The 6,002-nt window shown below is 38.8% G+C and overlaps 2 long non-coding RNA genes across 2 annotated transcripts; one reads left to right on the top strand and one right to left on the bottom strand.

Moving 5' to 3' along the window:
• Positions 1–2,229: 2,229 nt before the first annotated feature.
• On the top strand, positions 2,230–3,977 carry LOC139822054 (uncharacterized). The gene is made up of 3 exons (XR_011734433.1): positions 2,230–2,462; positions 3,140–3,184; positions 3,258–3,977. It is a non-coding gene; the product is annotated as an uncharacterized lncRNA (long non-coding RNA).
• A 398-nt stretch (positions 3,978–4,375) lies between these two features.
• LOC139822157 (uncharacterized) lies at positions 4,376–5,988 on the bottom strand. Its single transcript, XR_011734458.1, has 3 exons — positions 5,753–5,988; positions 5,031–5,075; positions 4,376–4,959 (listed from the first exon to the last, which is right to left on the bottom strand). It is a non-coding gene; the product is annotated as an uncharacterized lncRNA (long non-coding RNA).
• Between the last annotated feature and the right edge of the window lie 14 nt (positions 5,989–6,002).

The following is a 6,002-nucleotide window of genomic DNA, read 5'->3' as shown; positions in this document are numbered from 1 at the left end:
ACTGCTGTGGATAAAAGAGAGCTGGCACTCGATGCTGAACTCGAAGAATGTGTTACTACCACACTGGATCCGTTTGATTCCGTTGAGCTCAAAATGCTAGACTCTTGTTTCGGGCCTTCGATCGCCTTGGCTTGCTCGGTAGCGGCGCCTGGAATATGTAGTAACGTATTATGCTTGCGGGAGCAAGTTTTGCAGCCCCCTGACGGACACTTATTGGCGATATGAGCCGTTGAACGCAAACAATTCAAACACAACTTGCGAGATCGAATATTTTCTATGCGCTGAGCGACAGTTAAGTCCAAAAATGTTTTGCATTGGTATACAAGATGCTCGCCGTTACAAAAAACGCATTTCGCCTTGACGGCCGTATTACACGACGTTTTCTGTTTACCGTTTACTTGTGATCGCGAATTCACATTCTTTGCCGAGGCGCTACTCGGCTTCTGCGTTGTGACATTGGTGTGACAAGAAATCTAAAAATTGTTTAAATGTGGGTAGTTCATCGCCGACCAGTGACCTTCGCCATTCGCGGCTTGTGACCGCGTCGAGTTTAGAACTAAGCAAATAAATCAACAGATCGTCCCAATTATGTGTAGGACGCTTTAACGCCTTTAACGCTTGAATATGACGAGATGCTCCGTCCGTGATTTGACGCAACTCGGATATATTTTCTTTGTTCATAACTGGCAACTCCACAATGGCTTTAAGGTGATTCTGTACTATAACACGTTTGTTATCGTATCTTTCTATCAATAAATCCCACGCGACCGAGTAATTTTCGTCTGCAATTTCTAGCGAGCTTATTACGTTATACGCCTCACCGGTGGTTGATCCCATCAAATACCGCAATTTACTGATATCGCGCAGATTCGAATCATGTATGGCCGAGCGGAACGCATCTCTAAAAGGGAACCACTCGTCATATTTTCCTGAACATTTAGGCAATTCTAGTTTCGGCAGCTTAATGTCAGACACGTACTGCGAATTGGAAGCGCCCGATACCGTCGGCAGCGGTGTGTCGATAACGAGCGACGTAGGCGCAGATAATGTTAAGGCTCGAATTCTGGCTGATAATTCGAAGAACGCTTCTTCGAAACCCGCGCGATCGTTCTCTTCGGCCTCATCTAACTCTTCTATTTGTGTTTGTACATCATTATATTCAGTCCAAAACTGTTCTAGCTTGTTCTTACGCTCCTCTAATTGCGCGGCTACCGCGGGCGTGACGGACGCGATGCTATCCACGTACGTTTTTACGCGCGTACATGATCCCTTAAGAGACCTACGACGTCTTTTTAAATTAGCGAGATCTGTTTCATCGGCCATGTTCGCTATTAATAACGCGAATGCGGACGAAGAATAAACACTTTTTCTGGTTGGCGGTAAACCGAAGTGAGTTTTCCCTACCTGTGGGTAAACGGACAGTGGCCGAGTACTCGTCGGTAACAAGGAGGCGCGCTATGCCGACGCGCTGCTAAGATGGCGGCGGCGACGGTTGACTCGGGAATTTTCCCGCGCTGGATGTTTCCGGAACCTTCCCGCAGTGGCTGCCTCTAGAACCTTCCCGCGCTAGCTGCCTCTGGAACCTTCCCGCGCTAGCTCGCCGGTCCTCGGTGATGCAAATGGCAGGAACTTCTAAAGATGTATCTATCCCCTCGATGAGATCTTCTGCTTCGCCGGCAGAACGGAATGCTAATGAGCTGCTGTTGCTCGGAAGACGATGGTTTTCGTCTTCCCGCTGGTAGAGTCTCGCGTGTGAGAATCTCGTCGATCCGGATGAGATCGCTGAGTCTTAGGCTAATGGCGTATGCGTGGATGCCCGAATATCTCCGTAGGTCGTACCGTCTGGCGATATCCGGCTCGAAGGACCATAAATTTGTTGCGTATCTTGAAGCCTCATATGCAATCGCATGTGCGATTATGTCTGGACTTCTCCCGTCGTATCACTCGAATTTCGGAGGATGGGACGGTCAGGAAATCTTTCCTTTAGTTTTATTAAAAGACACTTTATTTGCCTCGACGCCACTGCTCTCGATCACAATAATCTCGTTAAAGGCAACTGACTGCCTCACTCTTATCTTAACGCCGGATGGAAAACTGTTGTGTGTGCCTGTACGTGTGCACGCAGCGAGATTCTAGCGAGAACTGCCTCGAGACTCCCGAGCACAAACGAAAAAACGCCGAAGGCGCACGATCGCGAGAGATCGAGTGACGCTACAGCGCAAGCGCAGTCAGAGTTGCCATTTCCTGAGCCTGGTAGCATTCGGTCGCATATGGAGGGGATGGAGTGGGGATGGCCCTCGTGACTGCCCGTGACGTCACGTACCGCACACAAGCCACGTACCGTCGTACATGTGCGCTCGCGGCTTCGGGCAACGTCGAGTAACATCTCTCTACCGGGCCGCTCGAGCGCGGCGCTGACGATACGTTCAATAAAGAAAGAGTTAACGAAATCCACATTATAAGTAATTAGTTTTGAACAGTAAAAATATTTAGATATACATATTCTTTGTACATAATATATTTTTATATGTATATAATAATATTATAAAAATCCCAAAACAAAAATAATGAAATGCCACTCTTGGCCAACGTGTACGTTTTGTTTAATGCCATATTAAATATATTTTAAAAACATTTTTTTTATAAAAATTTTGAAAACATTTCTTAATAAAAATGAAGTAATAATTTTTTAATAAGTAGAATAACTTTTTTTAAAATTAAGATCGGTATTTATATGTCGTATTTATATTACATGTACAACGTACATGTTGTTGCTCGACGGAAACCGCGAGAAGGTGGTGGTCTCTTCCGTCATGAAGTTTTAAACAATTGTTATTAATTAATAAAAATTTAATTAGAAATTTTATAATTGTAATGCACACAAATTATTGCACACAAATATATTCAAACATAATATTAATACAATATATACAATACAACATATTACAATATAATACAACATATTAAACAAACAATTGTTTATACTTCCTATTCACTGAGCTCTCCTAATATAAGATAAAAAATAAAATAAAAAAAAAAGAAAGTTATTGCAAATCGAAACTGAATAATGGATATAAGATTTTATTTACATCTGCAAATATTTTTTGTTATTTGTTTCTCTTTTGGACATTATTTTTAGTGCGTTGAAGACGAAGGACCAGCAACTTCATCTGCAGCATATAAAGTAAGACTACTTTTTCGTTTTTTACAATTTGCATATAATACATCGGACGACATTCGAGACAAATGTTCTTCAGTTACTTTCAAGTTGATAGCTGTTTCGCCCCTCGCCTTCAACGTTGATTTTATTACGCAATTAGCATTAACAGAGATGGCAGACAGTTTGTTGCGTTTCTTAGATTTTAAATCAGTTAAAATGGAAAACATTCTCTCTGGATCTGCATTGGAATTAGGGAGTGATCTAACAGCGCTTACAAGATTTGTCAAAGCGGGAAATTTATAACAGTAAGTACCATTTGATAATTGTCGCTGCAATATTTTTTTCCATGCATTGTCAAAAGTACCCTTTGATATATTTTCTTTTTCAGATTCATTGAACTCTCCTGGTAATTGTAACCACTCATTCTTTAACAATTCTTCGTCGAAGTCGCCAAGAGTTTTTGAAATAAAACAAATATTTTTTAAAGATTTTTCTCTATTATTGGATTGGAGACAGATAGTTGGAGTCGGATGTAAAACTTGCAGATTTTTCAAGAATTCATTTTTTATGGGCAACCTTTTATATATTTCCTCCGCAGCAGTGATATAAAATTGTATACAATTTTGTCGAACAGTTATAACTATGTCCGCATGATCTTCCTTAATTAAATTATTTAAGTATGTCTCGCAGTCGGATCCGAGGAAAATTTCATTTATATCTTTTTGAATATCTTTATGTGAAAAATTTACAATTGTGGTTACGTCTTCTAAATACTCTTTTTTAACAAAATTTTGACAGATTTGGGAGAGAAAGTCAACCGATTTTTAACTGTAATAATGAATTCTCGTTTCTGTCGATTGAAAGTATGCATTAAAAGAATTGAAATAATGTAAGATATTTAAGGAAAAGGAAATACGCTTTTAATTCAACGTTATCCATCATTGACAAAAGATATTCTGCAGATTTTGTCTTATCACTCACAACCATTTCTTGCAAGAAGTAACGAATGGTTTTCCATGAATGGAGAAGTCTTTCGACGCATGCGTGGTGAGACAACCAGCGTGTCTCACTTAATTTTAACATTTTAAGATGCTTGTCTTGGAAACACTCAGTAAATTCCTGAAAAATTGCTGAACGTTTTGGACTACCGTTAATGTAGTGAACAGTTTTTTTCAAAAATTCATCGCAAAATGATGGGATTTTTGCACAGTTTTGCAGATAGAGATCAGGACCCCGTGGTTCGTCACTTCCACAGTATTTAATGACTCCAAACCCTCTCTATCTGCGTGTATATGTGCGTATGGAAAAATTATGGTGATCTACCGTGATGGAATTACCGTGATACACGAGGACAATCAAGTTATTTGGAGAGCTCTGCGACACAACGGCAATCAACAAGACGTCAAAACGTTTGTTAACCTTTAGAGGGCGGGAAAGTTTTGGGAAAGATTCTTTCGAATGTTTTGTGCCCGGTTGAAACTGAACAACTCGCAAAGAAACTTCAGAGAACAAAATTCTCTATTTTCGTAGACGAAACGTCGGATATATGTAATGAAAAATGGATGACGTTTTTTGTTCAATACGTTGATCCTGAGACTTTAGATATTCGCTGTCAAATCTTGTAAGCGCTGTTAGATCACTCCCTAATTCCAATGCAGATCCAGAGAGAATGTTTTCCATTTTAACTGATTTAAAATCTAAGAAACGCAACAAACTGTCTGCCATCTCTGTTAATGCTAATTGCGTAATAAAATCAACGTTGAAGGCGAGGGGCGAAACAGCTATCAACTTGAAAGTAACTGAAGAACATTTGTCTCGAATGTCGTCCGATGTATATATGCAAATTGTAAAAACGAAAAAGTAGTCTTACTTTATATGCTGCAGATGAAGTTGCTGGTCCTTCGTCTTCAACGCACTAAAAATAATGTCCAAAAGAGAAACAATAACAAAAAATATTTGCAGATGTAAATAAAATCTTATATTCATTATTCAGTTTCGATTTGCAATAACTTTCTTTTTTTTTTCATTTTACTTTTATCTTATATTAGGAGAGCTCAGTGAATAGGAAGTATAAACAATTGTTTGTTTAATATGTTGTATTATATTGTAATATGTTGTATTGTATATATTGTATTAATATTATGTTTGAATATATTTGTGTGCAATAATTTGTGTGCATTACAATTATAAAATTTTCTAATTAAATTTTTTATTAATTAATAACAATTGTTTAAACTTCATGACGGAAGAGACCACCACCTTCTCGCGGTTTCCGTCGAGCAACAAACATGTACGTTGTACATGTAATATAAATACGACATATAAATACCGATCTTAATTTTAAAAAAAGTTATTCTACTTATTAAAAAATTATTACTTCATTTTTATTAAGAAATGTTTTCAAAATTTTTATAAAAAAATGTTTTTAAAATATATTTAATATGGCATTAAACAAAACGTACACGTTGGCCAAGAGTGGCATTTCATTATTTTTTGTTTTGGGATTTTTATAATATTATTATATACATATAAAAAATATATATGTACAAAGAATATGTATATCTAATATTTTTACTGTTCAAAACTAATTACTTATAATGTGGATTTCGTTAACTCTTTCTTTATTGAACGTATCGTCAGCGCCGCGCTCGAGCGGCCCGGTAGAGAGATGTTACTCGACGTTGCCCGAAGCCGCGAGCGCACATGTACGACGGTACGTGGCTTGTGTGCGGTACGTGACGTCACGGGCAGTCACGAGGGCCATCCCCACTCCATCCCCTCCATATGCGACTGAATGCTACCAGGCTCAGGAAATGGCAACTCTGCTCCCGAGCACAAACGA

The sequence above is a fragment of the Temnothorax longispinosus genome, chromosome 11, assembly GCF_030848805.1.
Source record: "Temnothorax longispinosus isolate EJ_2023e chromosome 11, Tlon_JGU_v1, whole genome shotgun sequence".
Taxonomy (NCBI): Eukaryota; Metazoa; Arthropoda; class Insecta; order Hymenoptera; family Formicidae; genus Temnothorax; species Temnothorax longispinosus.
Note: the sequence above shows the minus strand (reverse complement) of the source record. Positions and strands in the feature narration are given on the sequence as shown.